We start from the raw sequence: 505 nt of genomic DNA, 5'->3' as shown, positions 1-505 counted from the left end.
CAACCCCAGAGGTGAATGAAACCAGCTCTAAGAGATGTTGTAAAGGAAGAATTGCAAAAACTCTTAGATGCTAATTTTATCTATCCCATTTCTGATAGCCAGTGGGTCTCTCCATTAGTATTAGTCCTGAAGAAAGATGGGAGATGGCACATTTGCATTGACTACAAAGAATTAAATAAATCCACTCTCAAAGATTACTTCCCCCTTCCTTTCATCGATGATACCCTTGCTGGTAAAAAGTACTTTTCTTTTCTAGATGGCTTTAGCAGATATAACCAGATACAGATAGCACCCAAGGATCAAGACGAAACCACTTTTACATTTCCATGAGGTACATTTTCTTACCGAGTGCTTCCCTTTAGCCTATGTAATGCCCCGACTACCTTTCAAAGGGTAGTCTTGGCTATTTTTGCCGACCTTGAGTGTGTGGAAATCTATATGGATGATTTCTCTGTGTTTGGTGATTCATTTCAGGAAGCCCTCAGGAATCTAGAAAAAGTGCTTC

This window comes from Pinus tabuliformis, chromosome Q (genome assembly GCF_031772625.1).
Source record: "Pinus tabuliformis cultivar Carrire ecotype Pingquan chromosome Q, CPIR1, whole genome shotgun sequence".
Classification (NCBI taxonomy): domain Eukaryota; kingdom Viridiplantae; phylum Streptophyta; class Pinopsida; order Pinales; family Pinaceae; genus Pinus; species Pinus tabuliformis.
This window is presented reverse-complemented; position numbering follows the sequence as displayed.